Consider the following 23,001-nt stretch of genomic DNA (forward strand, 5'->3'; position numbering starts at 1 on the left):
CTCAGGGTCAGACTGACTTGCATATGGCCATGTCTGAACTGGGGTGGCGGAGTGAGCTAAAGAATGATGATGGATTAAGCCCAGATCAGTTGACTGGAGGTGAGTGCTTGCAATGTTCAACACTCTGTCCATCATCCCCTTTGGTTTTGCTTTGTTCGCCCTAAGTTGGCAGGGTATGCCCAGGTGTGTGTCCCTTGCTCATTTTGCCACTGGATTCAAGCTAACCTGGCTGATGACCGCTGATTAGCCAGAAACCGTTCCCAGGAAGCTTGTTTCTGGTCCAGGGAAGACATGGCTTGGCAGTTCGGGCTGGACTGTTCCCATGAGGCATAGGGTCAGACTGATTTGCATATGGCCATGTCTGAACTGGGGTGGCGGAGTGAGCTAAAGAATGATGATGGATAAAACCCAGATCAGTTGAATAGGGGTGAGTTCGTGCAATGTTCAACAGTCCGTCCATCATCCCCTTTGGTTTTACTGTGCAGCCTTGTTCACTACAGATTTCCACATTATCCCCTTGATAGATTTCAAATTTCTGCAAACAATATATTCTGCATGGACAGACAAGAGCTGAATAGCAATATAAAAATCCTGGTTCAACTATGTGTATTATCTAGTGCTTACGGTCTCTCTAATACTTTTAAAATATGAACTAGTACTGCTTTTGTATATTACCAGATCCTCGGATACTCTTTTATGACCAAGGTTAAAATTGATACATATGTAATTACCATTCTACATTAAAAATTTCAAGGATGCTCTAATTTTTCCATAGTGTACAATTACGTTAGGTATAACTACATATACACGGGTAGGCCTTGTATGTAATACATTTTCTTGAACATCTGTTTCCAGTTATCGATTCTTACTGTTATCTAATTAAATAACATGAACTTAAAATGACATAGTAATTGTATATTCCTACTGTCCAACATGTTATGTGATACTGCGTGTGAGATATTAAGTGTGATTTTCCTTGCAGTCGAATAAATTGCCAGCAGGAGTTTTCCCTTGCAGGGCACTGTCATTTTAAATTAAAACTTTGAAAGTTGTATTAGATTCAGTGGGAGACAAATAGATAATTGCATCAGTTATTCATATAGTGATAAGAGAAGAGTTAAAAATAGAACAAAATAATAAACGTCAGGGATGCATAAATGGAAGCAAATGTATAGGTAGCGAAGAGCCACAACAACAAACGTTGCCAGGAGCTAACTCCATGTCAGATTGACAGTAAATATGTGCTCTAACTCCCATTGCCTACAAGTGTACTAAGAACCAGGAAGTGGATGTGCATAGTGAAACACATTTCTTAAGCAGTCTAATGATCAGGGGCCAGATGTAGGTCACCAAATACCGAATTCGGCCGTTACCGACCGGTATTTGGTGATTGAGATGTAGGGGCCATTATTTTACAGAATCAGTAAATTTACCGAATCGGTAAATTTACCGATTCTGTAAAATACCGAATCTGTCATTTTACCGATTCGGTAAATCCAAATGTAGGTGACACTCCTAAGAGTGCCACAGGCCCTTAAGAGTCGGTATTATACCACCCAATCCTATTGTGTGGTAAAATACTGAATTCAGGTGTGCATGCACATCTGTGCATGCACACCTGTGCAATGTGACATACAGACATGCCCTTAGGGCATGTATGTGTGCCACATGTCACACATGCCTGTACTTGGGGTGCTAGAGGTGACACCCCCTGCACCCTTGCAGAATTCGGTATTTACCGATTCGGTAAATACCGAATCGGTATTGCCCATTGATTCCTATGGGCTTCAAGGCCCATAGAAATCAATGGGCAATACCGAATCGGTATTTACCGATTCGGTAAATACCGATTGTTACCGATTCGGTAATTCAAATACAGAAATTTCCTACATCTCCCTCCTTCATATTTACCGATTCATAAATACCGAATCGGTAAAATTCGGTATTTATGAGTCGGTAAATTGAAGTTACCTACATCTGGCCCCAAGTCTTTTCAGTTTCTATTATATTATCCTCCAAAGACCTCCGCCTGATCCCATATTTGTCTCAGTGAAATGGTTGGAAATTCACTTGAAATCAATTTCAAACTTTGGAAGGGAATACTCCTAAAACTGGTGAGGGATACTGTGGAAGCAGGTTCTCAGTTTTGAAAATTATGTATTGCATGATGGCTATGAAGACAAATAATCCCTCCTGCCTTTTTGTGTCAAGTAGCAGAGTGCTTCTGGGAGCCAAATACAACTACTGAGCTGGGGTGCTTACTAGTTGCCTTCAATTATCAAAAAAAGGGCTGCATTCAGACAGGTAAGGTCTCAGCACAAGTGGTGCACTGCACCTTTGAAAGTGTCTAAATTAGCTACCACTAGAGTGGAGGGTGCCTGGAAGCTGTGATAAACTGCCAAATAGAAAGATGCTTGTAAAGAAAAGCTATCTTGTTTAAAGACAGCCCTCAGGCATGTCAACGCAGATCTTCTCAGTTCTAAGATTCTGGATGCAGAGCAAATAAGCTCTTGTCTTTCCTCAGTACTGAAATCACCCTTTCTATAGCATGCCTGATAGTATCCGGCTTGCCACTAGTGTGCTACTTTTTTCTTGGTGTAAATGCAAAAAAAACTGTTCTACCATCAAAGAGTTTAACTCTAGGGATAAGCCATATAAAAACTAACTGGAAGCAATCCAATTTTACATCTAGCCATGATTCAGTGTTTCTCGAATATATTCTCTGCTGCAAATCAAAATCACCTTAAGATCTCTGCCTAGTTGTGGAACAGCACTTCTTTGCACCCTCTATTTCTAGGAGAGGTGCACAAACATTCAACACCAGTCTCAACTCTGGGGCTGTCTCTAGTTTGTGGAAGGTAGATATTGGTTTTCTCATCTTGAAAAAAAGCCAATTGTGATCCAGCCAACAGATCCTTTTACCAACCAACCCCTTTTGTGTCAGCTTTGAGGAAGAGCTGAGAAAAAACAGTAGTAGGTCAGTTATACAAATGTTTGGAAGAACATGTAATCCTTGACCCTTGTCACGCTAGAATCCATTCAGGGTGGGACATTGAATTGATCCTGGATGTCATGCTGGAAAAGGTTTAGTCTGTTCATTCCTACATACATTTGGCTCATACTTGTTTTTTTATGTACTGGACGTTTTTAGAGTAACTTGCACTTTAGTAGGTTGGATGATGTAATTAGTGATGTTATCAATAATATAATTTGACAAGTCTTCAATTAAGTCACCAATGGTTAAGGTGTCTTGGGTGATGTAATATGCGAGGTTGTAAGCACTACAACACAGGGTTGTAAGTTATAGTTAGCTCACTAAACTATAATTGGTAGATGTTAGTGAATATTTGTTTCTAAACATTACATTTTGTGTGGCTTCACAACCTAACTGTAATGTCCCTTTAACCTTTGTTTTTTTCAGATAATTTCTAAGCCTCGACTTTTTTTCCATACCGTACTATAGGATCACTTTATCCTAGGTGTTTTAATTCTAGTCAATTTCAGTTTAAAAAAAAATCATATTTTATATTTAGGATATGTTTCTCTTTCAAATGGCCAAAACCTATTAAAAGGACACTTGGCCATATGCAGTACAACATTTGGCACACCCCCTAATCACTAATCAAATGTTGTGCTCTACTGAGTGAAATCATCTTACCTGATTATATCTAGACACAAACTATGGATGTTTGTAGAAGAGATGGGAAGCACATTTTTTGTGGGTTTTTTCAAAAAAATTTCTTTTTGTTAATTGTTTTTGTCTTTTTTTTTAAAGTTTAAAACTACGCATTTTTAGAACTTTTTTGTTCTCAAGCAAACTTTATTTTTTTTATTTTTTAATTATACATCTCTGTGATATGCCGTCAAGTGGCTCGTCATTGCTTTTCAAAAACGTGTTTGTTTGTCTCGCCAAATCTAACAAGTTGTTGGCATTATTTGCAGTTTGTTGAGAAATACTGTTAATATTCATCCTCTCCTCCTTTTCTTGTTGAAAGAAATGTGCAGGAGAAGTTCCCACCAGTTCTTCTGCAGCTGGATGACTCTTCTGGTACTCAGCATTGACAATCTTTCTAAGAAGCATATATGGGATATGTTTCGACATCCTTGATGTTCCTGTTGGGTACTGCCTGAACTGGTCCCCGTGTAGCTCTTGATTGCAGATGGTGCAAGTGATACTTTGTGCAATTGCTGCTTATTGGACAGACGATGGATTGAAAAACTGGCACACCACTGACTCGTGCTTCGGACCAGTCTTAAGCAGTGCAGTTGAAGTTGTAATCAGAATAACCTCTTCATCTTGGATATAAGGAGGAGTAGTAGTGATACTAATTGAAGTACTCGATGACTACATCTCTATAGTGTCTGAGGATGACATGATGGATACCGATTACTTGTCATAAGGCTAGCTTGTCTGAATTAACAATCTCAAATGCTATTGAGGAAAACGTGCTTCTGATTGCTTCTGTAGCCTATGGCCATGCTTTTTTTCACAACAGCCAATCAGTACTTTATTTTTTACTTCTGGTAAGGTTTTGCTGTACTCCAGTGGGACCACAGGGCCAATGAGGGTGTTTTGGGCTATTTGACGATTCTTCACAAAAAATTTCAAAACCAGTTTGCCACTCACTTCAGCTGCTGTCTGGAAAGTTTTGGGGTGATTCGTCAAGTGTGGGCTGACAAAAAGGGGGAGTCCCATAACGTGTTGTCTACATGCAATATCCAGTAGGGATTTAAGGCATGAATACATCCCGAACCACTGAACTGATTTTGGGAGAAAACTAGATCTTGGTCCAGAAAGAGTGCTTTTTAGGTTTCGCCTGGCGAAAGCTGCGCACCGCGCAGCTTTTCGGCGCAGGCGAAATCTAATGTTTACAATATGTGGCTTGGAAATCCGCCCTCTGTTCCATTGGCTAGCTCCATAAATGGAGGCTAGCCATTGAAACAGAGATCTGTCCGTCAATTGCGGAGCAGATTCGGGGGCGTTCCGGCCATTTTTACTCATCCTGCCCCTTTGACAACGTCATTGCGGTGGTGGGGGGTTCCTATTTTTTTGGGGGGGGAAGGTTTGTTTTGGTCATTGCAGGCCGACCGTCGCCGGAAGAAGTCCAGGTGAGTGCTTTTTCTTGCCGTTCCCGCCCCCCCTCCCGCTGTCCGTGCCTTTCCCGCCCCCCTCCCGCTGTCCGTGCCTTGCAGGCCGACCGTCGCCGAAAGAAGTCCAGGTGAGTGCTTTTTCTTGCCGTTCTTGCCCCCCCTCCCGCTGTCCGTGTCTTTCCCGCCCCCCTCCCGCTGTCCGTGCCTTTCCCGCCCCCCCTCTCCCGCTGTCCATGTCTTTCCCGCCCCCCTCCCGCTGTCCGTGCCTTTCCTGCCCCCCCTCCCGCTGTCCTTTGTCGGGATCCAATCCAAAGCAGGGCCCTATAATGGAAACTAATATTTCAGAAAAAATAGGAAGCTCCTAAAATGAGTTTTAATACAGTGTTCCACATTCCTGACGAGGGCTTTACCACCCATTATTGGCCCTGGGCCGCCCCAATGTCTCTCGTGGTGCTTGTTTGTGGCTGGAGGGACGTCCACTAGGCACTGGACTATGCCCCCAGTATCACCCCCTCGCACCCCCTCCCCGTTTCAGCTCGGAGACAAAGCACAAGGTACCATGGAAAGGCCTGGAGCCGGGCTCGACTGGAGCATGAAAGGCGCTGTTTCATCTTTGTGTTTCCCGGTTGGGTAAAGTGCTTCCGGGGAGGAGGGAAGTGCTTATCTACCCGTCACAGAGCTTAGTTAAAAGGCCGGACAAGTAATCACGACCACAGCTGCCCTGCTGTCCGCGGCGTCACCCGGCCCTTACATGGAGCAGTCTATTTATATATCTATATGACGTAATTCCCAGAGAGCCTGTGAGTTCAAGGGTTCTGCTCTCCTAACCTTTTCAACACGCACTTTAAGCATAACTGTCCACCTTAAGGCACTTTAAAAGCATTTCCTTAAAGTTTTTTTTACACATTTTTTTTTAATGACTCGCAGCATAATTTGTTGATTTCCAAACGCTGCGGATAAATCCATGCGGAAAAGACGATTGCTCGAAACTCAAGTGCGGCAGAGAAACCAAACCAAACATGGAAGGGACAAAAAGTTACGGTAATAAAGGAAAGCTAGAACTTCTGAACAGCTGAGACCCAGGCAAATTAAGTCAGATGGAGTATTTTGGATTCTGATGGGAAAAAAGTTGTACAATTAAAAAATATATATTTCATTTAACAATCTGTCGTGTTTCCTTCCCAAGAGCGAATTGCCATGTCGTGACAGGTGCTTCAATTGAAACTAATACAAATTAGAATTTATTTGTGGGCAGAATTTCATGCCACCTGTTTTTATGCTCGGGTGATTCAGTCTGTTGCTGGCTTTCAGCCTGAAAACACCCCGGCGGCCGCTTTTAAAGCGCTCGCAGTGTGACATGTGTCTTCTAGCTGTTAACTTGCGGCGGCTATTCTGAGGTTCGATTGAGCAACTTTATCTGACCTCGTGCTTGAGGACTTTAAATAGAAAGTGACTTGTATTTTTTTCAATGGTTTAGTAGCCAAGGAAAATTACTGGGCAGACTGCAGTGGTCAAGGCAGGCCAGCCTACACTTGTCAACATCAAGGCAAGCAAAAAAAAAAAAACATGCGAACGCGAGGAGTCTTTAAATGGACAATTAATAGACTCCATTGCAAAAATAGAGACACCCCCAAAAGGGGACACCGCCCCCTGCCAGCTTCCTGTCTCAAATGTCAGTTCCATGTGTTTCCCGTCTACCATTGGTGCTAGTAATTTGGCCTGAGCTCTCATTGTTATCTGCAATATCATTAGCTCAAACTCGCGTAAATACGCGACCTATTGCATTGCAAATGCTATAGGTCTCGCATTTGCGAGAGAATAAGCTATTGGCATTGTAAATGACAATGCCATTTATTTATTTATTTTCAAAACCAACACATAAATAAAAATTGTCATTTACAATGCCAATAGCTCAAACTTTTCAAAAGGCGAAACCATTGCATTGTAAATGCTTGTTGTAATTTGGTGTAAATCTGTTCATTAGTTTTGGAGTTATTAAAGAAAAAAGATTTATGTATCTCTAGAGATGCCTATCCACCACATGCCCACTTTGGTGGATCCATGGATCCACGCGTCAACAGCAATGCCATAATTGGCTGGCCACATCCTGAGAGAAAAGTTGCAGCCACCATGTTGTCAATCAGGATATGGTTGCATGGGGGGATAAAGTGTAAATAGGATCAAATGGATCAGTATAGAGGTATCCTGCCACCATGGGACTAATATAGGGGTGTGTGAGGGACCCCTCATGGGCAAGAAATTGTCAAAACATTTTTTTTGCATGTATGAGGATCTGCGTATCCAGATCCCAATAAAAAAACACACACACTCACACATCTACTTACACATACATACAGCCACTCACACACCCACTGAGAGACCAAGAACACAATGCACAACCCACACAGCCACTCACACACCCACTCAGAGACCCAGAGACCTGGAGAGCCATTCACACACCCACTCACAGACCCACACTGGTACTCACACACGTACTCACACACCCATATACACACCCAAGAACCCACTCCCACTCACACACCTGTACAGGTACTCACACACCGACTCACGGATCCACAAAACCACTCGCACACCTACTCCCAGACCCCCACAGCCAGTCAACCCTTACACACCCACTCATGCACTCACATACCCACACAACTACTCACACACCCATTCATATATCCTTAGAGCCACTCACACACCCACTCAGAGACCCAGAAAACCACTTACACACCTGTACCACAACTCACACACCCACTCAGAGACTCAGGAAACCACTCACACACCACTTATACACTCATGCAGCCACTCATACACTCACCTTCAGACCCAGAGTTCATGCCCATTCACAGACCCACAGACATGTTCACCTACTTACACCCTTACACACCCACATTCACACCCACATGTACACCCATATGTACACCCATATGCACACCCATACAGCCACTCACACACCCATTCACATAGCCACTCACACACCCACTCAAAGACCCACACTGCCAGTCACACATGCACTGGCACACCCACCACACACTCACTTACACACATACACAACTACTCACACACCTAGGTGACAAGGACATTATAGTGAAGAAATAGCATTAAAGAACAGTAGAAATTCACTGAAAAACACAAAGTTTACAGGGACGTTATAGTTAGGAAATATAATTTAAATAACCTTAGAAAGTCACTAAAAAAACGAAGGTTACAGGGACTTTACAGTTAGATTAAAATTTGTACATGCACAAATGTAAAAATTCAGCAGATAAACTAATCATAAGCAACTATAACTTGTGCCCTAAGGTAACTATAACTCGTGCCCTCGCCAAGCGGTACTTATTGCCCTACACATTACATTACTCATGAAATCTTCTATGACATCATTGATAATATCACTGTAACATTTGCAGTGAAATTATTGATGAGCAAACTGTGCATAGCAGGGGTGAAAGTTATAGTTAACATAGGGCACGAGAAAAAAGGGGGTCCCAACATGTTAAATCTCCAAACATTTTCCATAGACTTCTTTAGACATGTCAACAACAAAAACAGCTTAACTGAATCACATCAAATTCAGCAGAAAGCTAGGTCTTGGTCTGCAGATTGTGCTTTTGTGATATTGTGTATATCTGCTGAGTAGTTATTGAGAAATTAAGGGTGAAAAATGACTGTATATTTTAGCAGTTGGGCTCGCAAGAGTTCCACAAGCCTCCCGAAAGAGCGCAAAATAAAAAATGAAGCCCTGTGATTGTTTGAGAGCCCTGTTTTTCCTGTGATCCTTCATGAGCGAGAGGCTCCCGTGAGTCCTGCTGCAATTGCGAGTGCTCTGATTGTCTGGCTGTTGAAATGTTAGAAATTAAATGGCTGCCTTACTATTTACTTTGAAAAATTGGAGGTGTTGTAGAAATTAAGTAAAAAAGCTGTATAAGGGGGCAGGAGAAAGGCATGCTGTCCCCTAGATTTAGAGAGGAGATGTCGAAGCGATAACTACATTGATAATAAATGTATATTGATTTTTACACACTTTTACAATCTCGCAGGACTCTTGCAAGATCACACATATTAAAAAGGAGTAGATGGGTTTTCAATACATTCTATTAGTAGGAAAACATATTGCGATCCTTTTTTGTTGAGAGGAAGTGTGTAAGAGATAAGTGCTGTGACGATTAGAACGTTAATTTTTTTTGTGAAAAATGTGATCTCGCAGGATTGTGAAACATAGGATGGAGTAGGTGATGTTTGAGTACACTCTGCTGTGCACACTCGTTATTGTATGAAGGCATCTTACTGTAGATGGTGTTTATCAGGCTCTACTATTTATGCTCATTGGTTTGAGAAGAGTTGTGATTAGAGCAAAGGAGTATCCACACACTGTACTATGCCCACCTTTCCTCTGAGATAGAGGTCTCAAAGGAGAGGTCAGTCTCTCTCCACACCCTACGGCACACACCCATCATAACAGAGAGAGGACTCAGCAGAGATGCCAGTCCCTCACACACCATACCAAGCACACTTGTCATCTGAGGAAGAGGTCTGAAAGGGGAGGACATTTCCTCCCCACACCCTAGTACGCACACCAGCCACCTAAGAGAGAAGTCTGTGAGGAAAGAAGGAAAGGCCAATCCCTCTCTGCACCCTTCTATGCACACCCATCATTACAGAGAGCGGTTATGCCAGAGAGGACAATCCCTCTCCACACTTGTCATGTGAGAGAGGTGTCTGAAAAGACAGGCCAGTACTTTCCTACAAGATACTGTCCTATCCTACACCCTACAATACATAGCTGCCATCTGAGAGAAAGGTATGAAAAGAGGGCGCAGTCCCTTCCCCCACCCTACTATGTACACCTATCATTACAGAGCGAGGTCTCCGCGGAGAGGCCAGTCCCTCCCCACACCCTACTATGCACATCTGTCAGCTGTGAGAGGGATAAAAGCTGTGAGAGGAATAAAAGGAGAGGGCAGTCCCTCTCTACATCTTAGTATGCACATCCATCATCCGGGAGAAATGTCTGAAAGAAGAGTCCAGTCCCTCCCCACACCCTACAACACATGCCTACCATTACAGAGATAGGTCTCAGCAAAGAGGTCAGTCCCATCACACATCCTACTATGCATATCTGTGATCTAATAGAGAGGTCTCATTGGAGATGGTAGTCCCGTCTCACACCCTAGTAGGCACACCCTTTATCCAAGAAAGGGGTTTCTGTGAAGAGGCTAGTCCCTCCCACATACTGCTATTTCACTACAAGTCAGGGGTCTGACGGAGACCATCCGCTCAGGTTCTCCGTCAGACCCGTGCCCACACCACGTATTCAACAAAGCAGATGCAGCCATCGCACCCCAACTAAGGAAGGTCATCAACATCTCCTTCGAAAAAGTGACATTTCCGGAAAGCTGGAACCACGCCGAAATCAACCCCGCCCCTCAAGAAGCCCAAGGCGAACCCCAAGGACCTCAAGAACTTTCGGCCCATCTCCCTGCTCCCGTTCCCGGCAAAGGTCATCGAAAAAATCATCAACAAGCAACTGGCCCACCACCTGGAAGACAACAACATCTTGGACTCATCACAATCCGGATTCAGACGAAACCACAGCACCGAGACAGCCCTCATCGCCGCCACAGACGACATCAGGCGCCAACTAGACAACGGCGAAACATCAGCCCTCATCCCTCATCCTCCTGGACCTGTCGGCCACCTTCGACATGGTCTGCCATCGCACTCTAAAGACACGCCTTCTAGAAGCCATAATCCACGAGAAGGCCCTTGACTGGACCACGTCCTTCCTCTCTGGCAGATCCCAGAGCGTCTGCCTCCAACCCTTCCAATCCAAAGCCCCCGACATCATCTGCGGCATCCCCCAGGGCTCATCCCTCAGCCAGACACTTTTCAACATCAACATGGCCCCCCTCGCACAAGTGGCCCGCCATCGCGACCTCAACATCATCTCCTATGCTGACGACACCCAGCTCATCCTCTCCCTCACTAAGGACCCATACACCACCAAAACTGACCTTCACGAGGGAATGAAGGTCGTCCCCGACTGGATGAGGAGCAGCCGTCTGAAGCTGAACTCGGACAAGACGGAGGTCCTCATCCTCGGACCCACCCCCTCAGCCTGGGACGACTGCTCAAGACCTGGCTCTTCGAGCAGTAGCAGCACCCCCCTCCCCTCAGTGCCTTGAGACCCTCACGGGTAAGTAGCGCGCTCTACAAGTACTCTGATTGATTGATTGATTGAGTAAGTTGCGATCTCACAAGAGTCTTGCAAGAGTAGAATGCAAGCTTCAGGGAGTGAGGCTTGCCACAGGAGGTTGGTGCGATCCTGGGAGACCCTTGCGAGACCTGTATGGAAAATAACTGTGCCTGCCATGAGGTGTTTTACGATCCCATCCATCAAAGTCCCATGAGATCATATGGGAAGTAGAAAAAAAAGGGCCAACATTAGCGTATAGTATTGGTATAACGTGTTCTACACAGCTATGGTGCATTAGGAGCACACACATTTTGTAAACACTTACGCCCACTAGCTGCACCCATCCTCTACAAAATTACGGAGAATTAAGATGGTATTTACTCACCACTATATAAACTGTGAAACAAACTTGCACAATCATTGAATGATTTCATCAGTATTATCATCAGTGATGTAATTTGAGATGTCAGTGATCTCATAAATAATGCCATGGAATATGTCATGAGTAATGGCATACGTGAGGTCATAAGTAGTTCAGGGCGGAGGCAATTGTTACAGCTAGCACTTCTAACTATAACTGGTGAATTAGTTTGTTTTTTTTAAAGTTCAATATATTCATGTTCACACTGACAAATGTACATAACTATGGGTCACAGGTATAAAACTTAGAAATTGCAATTCTTAAGTTGCGATTTTTAAGAAATCGCAATTTAGGAATCGCAATTCTTTATGCTTGTAGGAATCGCAAACAATGTGTATGCAAGGGGTATTATTTTACCCTCTGAAAAAGAGCCAGGGGGCTGCGTTGCAGAGAGGTGTAAAAAGGGATGTGGCCTCATTACACCTCTCTGCAACGCAGCCCCCTGGCGCATACTGGAGGTTCCTGGTGGGCTAGTTGGCCCCGACGGACCTCCAGTATGCAACAGAAATTAGTTCCCCTTCTGCAAACGTGCCAGGGGGCTGCGTTGCAGAGAGGTGTAAAAAGGGGCGTGGCCTTATTACACCTCTCTGCAACGCAGCCCCCTGGCGCATACTGGATGTTCCTGCAGGGCTAGTTGGGCTCCAGGGACCCCCAGTATTCAAGGGAATTAGTTTCCCCCCTGCAAATGCACCAGGGGGCTGCGTTGCAGAGAGGTGTAAAAAGGGGTGCGGCCTCATTACACCTCTCTGCAGAGCAGCCCCCTGGCCCATACTGGAGGTTCCTGGTGGGATAGTTGGCCCCCAGGGACCTCCAGTATGCAAGGGGAAGTAGTTCCCCCTCTGCAAACACGCCAGGGGGCTGCGTTGCAGAGAGGTGTAATGAGGCCATGCCCCTTTTTACACCTCTCTTCAACGCAGCCCCCTGGCGCATACTGGAAGTTCCTGGTGGGCTAGTTGGCCCCCAGGGACCCCCAAATGCAAGGGGACTTAATCCCCCAACTTAGAACACACTACAGGGTGCGTTTGCACAGTGGTGAAGGTAGTGGGCAGGGCTTGAGGTGATGTGAGTGCAAACATGCCCTGTGGCGCGTTTTAAGTTTGGGAAATAATTCCTCTTCAATACAGAGGTCCCCTAGGGGGCAACTAGTCCAACAGGTTTCTCCAGTAAGCGCCACGGAGCTATGTTGCAGAGTTTTGTAAAAAGGGGGTGTGCCCTCTGAACACCGCTCTGCAACACAGCTCCCTGGCGCATACTGGAGGTACCTGGTGAGCTAGTTGGCTCACAGGGGACCTCAGGATTGAAGAGGAATTAATTCTCCAACCTAAGACACGCCACAGGGCATGTTTGCACACATGTTACCTCAGGCCCCGCCCCCTTCCTTCACTATTGAGCAAAATATTCCTGTAAAATCAGCCGAACTACGAATTCCGATTTACTCACCTGTTATCAGGAGAGACCTCAGTGCTGCACCTTTCAGCCCACTACTGATCCTGAAAAGTAATTCTAACCATTCGTACAGTAACTTGAATTTCCTTCCATAGGCTAACATTGACTGGTTTCACTTGGAAATTTTTCCAAGTGTGGAGTTTTGGAACTTTAAAAAATTCCTGTAAAATCAGCCGAACTACAAATTCCAATGTACTCACCTGTTTTCAGGAGAGACCTCAGTGCTGCATCTTTCAGCCTACTACTGATCCTGAAAAGTAATTCTAATCGTAGTTATAGTAACTTGAATTTCCTTCCATTAGCTAACTTTGACATATTTTACTTGGAAATTCTTCTGTGTGTGGAGTTTTGGAACTTTTAAATATTCCTCTGAAATCAGCCGAACTACGAATTCCAATTTACTCACCTGTTTTCAGGAGAGACCTCAGTGCTGCATCTTTCAGCTCACTACTATTCCTGAAAAGTAAATTTAACTGTACTTACCAGTAACTTGAATTTCCTTCCATAGGATATCATTGCCTGCTATATAAAATATATATAAATACAAACAATATTAAATAAAAAAAATTAAAAACTTTTTTTTCAATTTATATTAAAAATATGTAATGTAATTCAAAACATAAAATATCTAATACTTTAAAACAATGTAGTAAATTAGTATAAAAAATATAACAATTAATGCATTTAAAAATTATTATTTACAAAACCTTTGAAATTCACTGAAAAAAACACAGGTTTCAACCACGTTATAGTTAGGAATAAGCATTGAAAAAACCTTTGAAATTCACTGAAAAAATCATAGGTTTCAGCCACGTTATAGTTAGAAATTAGAATTTAAAAAACGTTAGAAATTCACTGAAAAAAAACATAGGTTTCACACATGTTATAGTTAGCTGGACAAAACCATTGAAATTCCCCCGTTAAAGTTAGTTCAGCTAACTATAACTCGCGCGCCCGCAATGAGCGCCATGAAACCGTTGGTGAACGTGCGCGGTACAAATATTTTTAACGTAATGCACTGCTGATGACGTCACATATTACATCACTCATGACATGGTCAGTGACATCACTCATGACATCACTGATGACATCTCAAATGACATCACTGATCTTTCACTCCATCTTTAGCCTCCAATTGTGCCATTTGGCTGTGAATCTGTGGAGAGGATCCGTTGATTTCATTGGAGACTATACCTGTTCTCGGCATTCTTGGGAGGCTCATTTAATGATATTTGATATTTTTCTAGTTCAATGTTTATATTTTATCAGATTGCACAGAGAACCACTTACAGATATTTGTTTCTGTAAAGCTCTCAATGTTTGGGCAGTTTATTAGAGCAGGTTCGTAAGGCCGTACCGTCTTTACAAGGATGAGCATTTTGCGTTTGAGAAAACCAGCCATCTTGCCAGTTGGAAGCTGCCTCTTACACCTTGTCTTCCTGCATATAGTCATCTAATGGTCATAGTCGTTGAAGCTAGTGTCACAGGTACTATTAATTGTAAACTTTCTTGTGACGTGTAGCATACACATGACCTATGTGGCAAATAATGTCCAATTTGTGCTTAGAGTGGAGTCTTGTGGAGTCAGCATTAGTGCCTATGAGCCTTACATATGAAACTTTCCCTACATAGCCTGCATATGTAATCTATCTACCATACCATCTACATTTAACCAACTATAACTAGATACCTTATTTACCAAACCACCCTTACCTAACTTACCATACCAATTCTACCATATTAGGCCTATCATACCTAATATACCTTCCATAATTTCCAAGTTTCGCCCACCACACCTAATCTACCATTGCTAAAGTACCATACCCAACCTGCCTCTGCAATATGTGTAGTTTTAGCCTGCCCTGAGGTGGCAGTTTTGTAACAAAGGAGCAAGTTTTGTTCGATGATTAATTTCATAATATTGGCAGAAAAATTATCAAACATGAAAAATGATAGCCAGTTATCTCCTGAGGCACAGCCGGGAGCAGCAGTAAATACCGTGTTTTTTTAATGGTTAAAATTGAAATTTTGTAATTGTTTTAAAACTCACTCACCTTGCCTGCTGCAAGATTACTGTGCGCAGGCACCCTTTCTCAGGCAAAAACGAGCGCTAGGTAGGGAGAAATCGCCAGTTACCACCAGCTGTATTCCTTACGACCGGATGGGGACACGCCCAATCGAGGCCACGCCCCCTTCAGCAAAAACATACAAATACCGCGCTGAACCACAAGCGCTTAGATAGCCAGATATCTCCTGAGGCACAGCCAGGAGAAGCAGTGAATACCGTGTTTTTTAATGGTTAAAATTTAAATTTTGTATTTGTTTTAAAACTCACTCACCTTGCCTGCTGCACGATTACTGTGCGCAGGCACCCTTTCTCAGGCAAAAACGAGCGCTGGGTAGGGCGAAATCGCCGGTTACCACCAGCTGTATTCCTCACGACAGGACGGGGACACGCCCTCTTCACTGCCCCCTGCTACAAACATGTGCATGTGCCGGAAGCGCAGCGGACGAGCGCAGCGGGCGCGACGATTGCGCGCCGAAGGCGCGCATAAGGCAAGCTCGTCTGCGCTCGTCCGCGCCGAGTCCGGGCCCTGGGCCACCCCCTGCATCCCAGCCACCACTGCGCAGATGCTATACTCCGGCAACCCTCCATAGACTAAGGCCCTCCGCTAACATTTGCACTCTGCATATTCTTCAAGCCGAAGACCTGCCGCTAACCTGTCCCACTTGCTCCGTATTGCTCAAACCTAAACCTTGCTCGGCGCCCACACATGTTTTTCACATGCTCCTACTAAATTGCCGCTCCCTGCCTAAGCATAGCGCTGAAATGGCCCTGCTGTTAGAAGAATTCACCCCAGACATATTGTTCCTGACGGAAACTTGGCTCGCTACTGAGTCCGATCCCGCGATAGTAGACGCCCTCCCTGTTGGCTATCACATCATACGGCAAGACCGACCTAAAGGGAGAGGAGGAGGCCTGGCTATGATCCACAAGGAACAATACCACTGCCGAATCACCTCCGAGACTATCTCAGATTGTGAGAGTATTGGTTTTAATTTCGACCTCTCATCCAATAGCTGATTCTCGGGCACCCTTATCTACCGCCCGCCCGGCCCCCCGAAGCAGTTCCATGAAACACTGCCATCTAGTGTGGCCAATAGAGCTAGTACCTCCTCTAACTTCACCGTGCGAGGTGACCTGAACCTTCATTTTGACTCTCCTTCTGACCACACAACCGCCACCTTACTAGAGGATCTAGCAGCCTTACAACTCATCCAACGCGTCACTACCCCCACTCATGCCAAAGGCCACTTACTGGACCCAATCTTCACTAACTGTCCTGACATTTCAGTAGACCCAGGCTTCCCCTTGCCATGGACAGACCACCTTCTGATCCCTTTCAGTTGGACCTCGACTAAAACTCCACCACCCGCTCCCACCACAAGGCTCAGGCGACCCTGGTCACGCCTCGAGGTTGACAACTGGTCCATTAAACTTGCCAGATCACAACCCGAGAAACAGGAGGATCCTGACCTAGCAAACCAGGCCTATGTCAACTGGATCAATCATACCCTTGCTACGACTCTCCCTATGAGCAAGACTGTACTAAAGCGGCCCCTTAAAACTGCCCCTTGGTATACGCAGTCTCTTAGGGACAAGAAGCGCCTTTGTAGAAGGGCAGAAAGACGCTGGCGTCTAGATAACTCAGCAGACAACAAAACCCGCTATCGTGAAACTATTAGCGAGTATAAAATTCAAATAAAAGCAGCCCAGTCCACGTACTTCTCCGATAAAATTCTACAAGCCAAATCTAAACCCAGAGAGATCTTTCAGATCATTAAAAAGTTAACAAACCCCCCCCTGCGCCGCACGTCGAGAAATCTGTCACACAGTGCAACAATATTGCCGAGTTTTTCTTTCAGAAAGTAAACAAGATTTATTCAGCATTTCCTTCCCCAAAAATGAATTCATCAATCCAACCCAACATCTCCCCAACCCTGTCCCCCCCCCGTTCGACATAGCCTAACCAATTTTCCCCCATTGAATCTCCCCACCCTTGAATCATTAGCTCTCAGTATCAAATCAGGCTCGCCGGATGACCCTGCCCCTCCTGACATCTTAATGGCAGCATCCCGGATCACCCTGCCCGTCATTAGGGAGGTACTAAACGCATCCATCTCCTCCAGCACTGTGCCAACTGTCTGGAAGCAAGCAATGGTCAGGTCATTAATTAAGAAGCCCAATTTGGACCCGTCTGACTTAGCCAACTATCGCCCCATCTCCCTGCTCCCATGGGTGAGCAAGGTACTTGAAAAATATATCAACCAACAGTTGGTGAACTTCTTGGAAGACCATCACATACTAGATCCCACTCAGACGGGCTTCAGACCAAAACACGGGACTGAGACCGCCCTCCTCATGGTCACCGAGGAAACTAGAAAAATCCTGGATCAAGGAGGATCAGTGGCAGTGATCCTCCTTGATTTAAGTGCGGCATTTGACACGGTCAGCCATGACACCTTACTAAACCGTTTGTCCTGTGCGGGGATCAAGGATAAGGCCTGGGCATGGTTTAAATCGTTCTTGGAGAACAGATCCTTTAGGGTTTTTGATGGCGAATCCGTGTCCTCCAGCAGACCCCTAAAGTGCGGTGTCCCTCAGGGCTCCTCTCTAAGCCCCGCACTTTTCAATCTGTATATGAGACCGCTGGCCGATGTCGTCCGCCCATTTGGAGTTAAGATCATCTCCTATGCGGACGACACGCAGCTAGTGGTCTCACTGGCGCAGGAGGCTAACCGAACTGCGCCAGGCGGGCTTAGAGAATGCCTGGAGGAGGTAAGGAACTGGATGTCGTGATCATCCCTGAAGTTGAACGGGGACAAAACAGAGCTGATGCTCTTAGGCCCATCAGATCTGGCCCTTCCTCCCTCTCTGTGGCCCCCCTGTCTAGGCCCTCCTCCAACCCCCAAAAATAATATCAAAAGCCTCGGAGTGTGGCTGGACAGTTCACTATCTTTCAATGTCCAAGCCACTAAACTTTCAGCCACCTGTTTTGGCATCATGAGGGTGCTACATAAAATATTTCCCCTCCTTCCCATGGAAGCAAAACAGGTAGCCATTCAAGGTCTTATTCAATCACGCCTTCATTTTAATAATGCACTCTACCTTGGCGCCCCAGAATACACTCTACGCAGGCTGCAGATTGTACAGAATTGCGCAGCGCGCCTACTGCTCAAAATCCCCCGCAGACACTCAGTGAGGGCCGGACTGATTAGCCTTCACTGGCTTCCGATCCGGCAGAGAGTTTTGTGCAAGACATTATGCATAGCTCATCAAGCCTTCTGGGACATAGGACCCAGCATCACACGCGACCTGGTTACCCATTACACCCCAAACCGAAGTCTTCGTTCCAGCCAGACCTTCTTGGCAGTGGTACCAAGAATAAAAAGATCCAGATCTGGCGGAAGGACGTTCACATACAACGCGTCCAAGACCTGGAACACCCTGCCACTCCACCTTAGAGCTAACCCTAACCTCACTGAGTTCCGCAAGCAATTAAAGACCTTTTTGTTTGCATCCTCTTACTAACTGTCTGTCTTCCCTCCTTGTCCTCAGTAGGCCCTGGTTATCCTAGCGCTTGGACGCCTCCGGGCAACAATTCCCGCTCTACAAATCTACGAGTTTACAAGTTTACAAGTTTACAAACAATTCCACATTACATTTTAAATACTTTATTGCAATGGCTACATCTTGGAAATTACTAAACTATGTGATTAAACTAAAGCACTCTTCCTATCTTTACCTTTTGCCTTATAACACAAACTAACACTCACATAATATATTACAAACTAACAGACCTCAAGCATGGCACTTTACAAACACCCACAATGCACTTTACAGTACTGTGAAACAGGCAACATATTAACAGTTTTGCAACAATCACTCTTCCCTTCAAAATGTAAACACTAAGCAAAATAAACTGCAATTCTATCAACTTTAAAACTAACACTACAAACCTACAAATAAATACATATTAAATACTAAAAGCGTTTGAATTAGTTGTGACGTCAATACATGTGATATTCGTTTGCATTGCCATTTCTAACCCGCCCCAAAATATTCTGATTTTGAGTAGGGACGTTTTGGCATCTCCTAGTGAAACCAAATTGAGGTTTATAATGGCGGGAGAGAAAGCACAGTTTTACATCAGTGTAACTGTCTATTTGATAGTTTCAGGGAATAATGTATCCCTTTTATGGACTACTTTTTTCAGTTGTTTGAAAACGAAATATTGTTACATTGAAATCGTTAATTAATTTTATAGTTTTTCCAAAAAGCTTATAGGCTGTGGCTTTTACTGCAGTCATGTGTCATTGTTGATTGTTTTAAATGTGCTACTATCTCTCTTTTTTTGACTCTCTTTATTGATTTTTAAACACATTTGGAAAGCGACCACTTTTCCACCACAAAAAGAGAAAAAACAAACGAAGTATGGAAAAAACAATACAACAAGCTCAGTTGACTGGGGAACCGTCCCAGAACCTGCAGAAATTATATGCACAATCCTCCTCATGCGGGCTCTCACCGTGTGATATCACGGGCATTCCGTTGTGTCCTCTGACTCTAGGTTGTGCTAGGCCTTAAACCCCCCCCTCCCCTCATGGAACATCTTCCTCAGCGTGTTTACAAGCTCCTGCTCTTACTTTGTGTGGCAGGCACGTGCCTCATATACATTTTTCATAGCACATGCTCCAATCTATGTTGGATTTCCATGGTCTTTGTGAATCACACCCCCTTTTGCCACCGTCAGGGTAGTGTTACAAAGGAGTAGGGAGTATCGATCGAGAGACTGCTCCCCTCTCGCCCCCCATATCCCTGGACGATCAGCTGGGGTCAACTCCATTGCACAGCCTAAGGCTGTGAATATATTCCTACCCATTGCCCCCAAGTGCATCTGCTTTTTGGGGCTCTCCATATAGTATACACTAGCAGGGGAACAACTCGAGACACATTTGAAGGGGGGGGTTAATACTTCCAGCAATGTAGAGCCAAAGTTCGGGGAGGGGGCTAATACTTCCAGCAATGTGTCCTTGTATAATATAACTGGTGCTCATGCAAAGTGCCGCAATTACCTTGGGGTGCAGTTTCAGCTATATAAAACTGCAAAAGAACAAAGCTTAAGGTTATTTGTTAGGTAATGCATTCTCACACTGTGGTAGCAAAAGTAATTTGCAACTTTAAAGAATAGGCAGAGTGGAGATGCAGGGGCTCTAGGAACGGATGAAAAAACAACAAAGCCTTGTTATCAAGTAAATGGTAATTTGAAAACCTGTAAAATACTCCAGTGCAGCTGTGACGAAATGCCAGCCCACAGCAGCTCAAGGTGTGTGTGTGTGTGTGTGTGTGTGTGTGTCTCTGTCTGAGCCCTGGTTGATAAACAAGACGTTCTGAAGCCCTTTGAAGCCTATGAGTGTTGCCCATCTGTACAGTAGTGTGCCTTTTTGCCTGCTTCACCTCAAACACAGTTCCCCATTGCCCATGGCCTTCAACTGCCTTCAAGCTCTTCAAGCAAGCTGTTGCCCATTGTTGGGTTTCTAAGGTCAGCTTAACCATCCAGTCGCTGGCCCTGGTCGCTTAGTGCCAGTCTTGACGACAACCACTGCAGGCATCAGCATCCGAGACAGCCCTAGTTTTTTAGGTCTCGCCTGCCGATGCACTTGCGCATTCGAGCTGGCGAGAGATATAGGGGCTTATTCAGAGTTTAACCAAAGTGGCGATGTGATGCAGTGCACGTGCGCTTTTAGGTCAATGCGCAAGCACAATAAGTTAAAATGTGCGTGCACAGCATCAAATCGCCAGCCATCTGTTCCCCAGCTTGGTGCCGCCAGCAGCTCTTCAAAGGATTTCTCCTCCCCTAATTATTCACGGCCGGCCAGCCGTCCTTTCACTTTCAAGGCCGGCAGGCCGTGTCTCGTTTTTTTTAACTTTAAACCCAACTCCGGGCTTTCACGGCCGGCAGGCCGTGTCTCGTTTTTTTAAAACTTTAAACACAACTCCGGGCTTGTCTTTAATAACGCTACCCCCGCCCTCTCACTCGAGCTGCTTCAAATGCCTCCTCTCCTTCCCCATGCTCTGTCACAAGCCTCTGCCCCCCCAGTGTCCTCTCTACCAGCCTCCTCCTTTCCCCAGCGCTCACCCCCCTCCTCGCTAGCCTCCTTCTATGCAACCCCTCCTTTCTCACCATCCTCTCCCATGTTGTACTCTTTCCTCCCACTGCTCTCCCTCACTAGCCGCTCCTTTTCCATTTACCTCGTCCACTGGTTTTCTTCAGTAGCATTTTCCCGGATCCCTCCTTTTGCACCAACCCAGACCTCCCCGTATCTCCCCCTCCCCAGCCGTCTACTTTAACCTCCACCCCGCCTCTTGTGCACTCTCCCCTTTGTGGCTCCCCCTAGCAGCCCCCCTGCCCAGACCATGTCACTACTCCTCTTTATCTCTCGCCTCAAACCGCTCTCCCTCACAAACTTCGTTACGACCTCCCGCCCTCCACCTGCTGTCTCATTTGCCCCCCCCCTTTTGCCTCCGTCACGTTCCTCGTGGTAGAACTATCTATTTGCTAACCCCGCCCACCTAAACACGCCCTCACCTTCACCCCCTTCACTGTATTCCATGTGTTCATTGGTTTCCTGCTCTCCCTCAGAGCCTCCTCTCCACCCCCTCCACTGCTTCTCTTCCACACTAGCCCCTCGCGGCTCCTCTTCTGCACTCTCGCACTGTGGCAGTCCCTCGCCACCTCACTCCTCCTGTAGCTTTGGTTTCCTGCTCACCCTCCGTGCCTGCTCTCCACCCCCTCCCCTGCTCCTCTTCCACACTAGCCCCTCGTGGCTCCTTTTCTGCACTCTCACACTGTGGTAGTCCCTCACTAGCTCACTCCTTTAGCTTTGGTTTCCTGCTCACCCTCAGTGCCTGCTCTCCACCCCCTCCACTGCTGCTCTTCCACACCAGCACCCCGCTGCTCCTCTTCTGCACCCTCGCGCTGTGGCAGTCCCTCACCAGCTCACTCCTTTAGCTTTGGTTTCCTGCTCGCCCTCGGTGCCTGCTCTCCACCCCCTCTACTGCTGCTCTTCAACACTAGCCCCTCGCTGCTCCTCTTCTGCATTCTCACGCTGTGGCAGTCCCTCACTACCTCCCTCCTCCTGTAGCTTTAGTTGCCTGCTCTGCCTCAGAGCCTCCTCTCCACCCCCTTCTGCTTCTCTTTCACATCAGCCACCTCACGTGCTCTCCTCACTAGCTCACTCCTTTAGCCTCGGTTTCCTGTTCACCCTCAGTGCCTGCTCTCCACCCCCTCCACTGCTGCTCTTCCACACCAGCACCCCGCTGCTCCTCTTCTGCACTCTCGCGCTGTGGCAGTCCTTCTCTAGCTCACTCCTTTAGCTTTGGTTTCCTGCTCGCCCTCTGGGCCTGCTCTCCAACCCCTCTACTGCTGCTCTTCAACACTAGCCCCTCGCGGCTCCTCTTCTGCACTCTCACGCTGTGGCAGTCCCTCACTACCTCACTCCTCCTGTAGCTTTAGTTGCCTGCTCTGCCTCAGAGCCTCCTCTCCACCCCCTCCCTGCTTCTCTTTCACATCAGCCACCTCGCGTGCTCTCCTCTCTGCCCTCGCAAGCTCACTCCTGCACCTTAAGCGTCTTGCTGTCCCTCAGTGCCACCTCGTTTGCACCCTCCCACGTTGCTCTTCCACACCACCCACTCCCGTGCCCCCCCTCGCCAGCCCCCTCTTGTGCGCTGATCCCCAGAGCCTCCTTGTGTGCCCCTTTCTTCTCTCGCCAGCCTCCG

This window comes from Lissotriton helveticus, chromosome 4_1 (genome assembly GCF_964261635.1).
Source record: "Lissotriton helveticus chromosome 4_1, aLisHel1.1, whole genome shotgun sequence".
Classification (NCBI taxonomy): domain Eukaryota; kingdom Metazoa; phylum Chordata; class Amphibia; order Caudata; family Salamandridae; genus Lissotriton; species Lissotriton helveticus.